Source organism: Octopus bimaculoides, chromosome 9 (assembly GCF_001194135.2).
Source record: "Octopus bimaculoides isolate UCB-OBI-ISO-001 chromosome 9, ASM119413v2, whole genome shotgun sequence".
NCBI lineage: Eukaryota > Metazoa > Mollusca > Cephalopoda > Octopoda > Octopodidae > Octopus > Octopus bimaculoides.
The window spans coordinates 36,468,066-36,468,667 of record NC_068989.1 but is presented as its reverse complement, the minus strand read 5'-3'; positions in this window follow the sequence as shown (position 1 = coordinate 36,468,667).

Genomic DNA, 602 nt, shown 5'->3' with positions numbered 1-602 from the left:
ATGTGTCAGAAGGAACAGTCAGAAACGTTGTCCACGAAGACATCAGATATAAGTCTTATATGATGAGGAAAGGTCAATTTGTCAGAAAAAGCAAAAGAAAATCACCCCATCAGATCTAAAAGGTCCTTAAACAAACTGAAAAATCCAGCAGAAGAAGATTTAATTTGTTTTTTCTCAAACGAGAAAAACTTTGACCAAGAACAAAAAGTTAACAGAAGAAATGACAGGAGTTATGTGCAGACCCTTCTGAAGTTCCAAACGTTATGCATACAAATTGTTAAACCCTGGATAGACAGTGTATGCAATGGAAGGCCATATGTTTCAGTAAGACTCTGCACTATCACACATGACTCTCGTAACAAAGGAATAGATGGCTGAAATTTTCATGATCACATAACCCCTAACATTCGGCCTCTTAATTCCCCAGATCTCAATCCATTGAATTATTACAAGTGGAGCGTTGTTGAGAGAGAGGTCAATGAACACGCCCATAACACCAAAGATTCTTTGAAAGCTGCCATAGCCAGAGTAATGTCCAAAATGAACCAAGACCACTTGATTCGAGCATGTGGATGATTTAGATCTCATATAGAAGCAGTTGT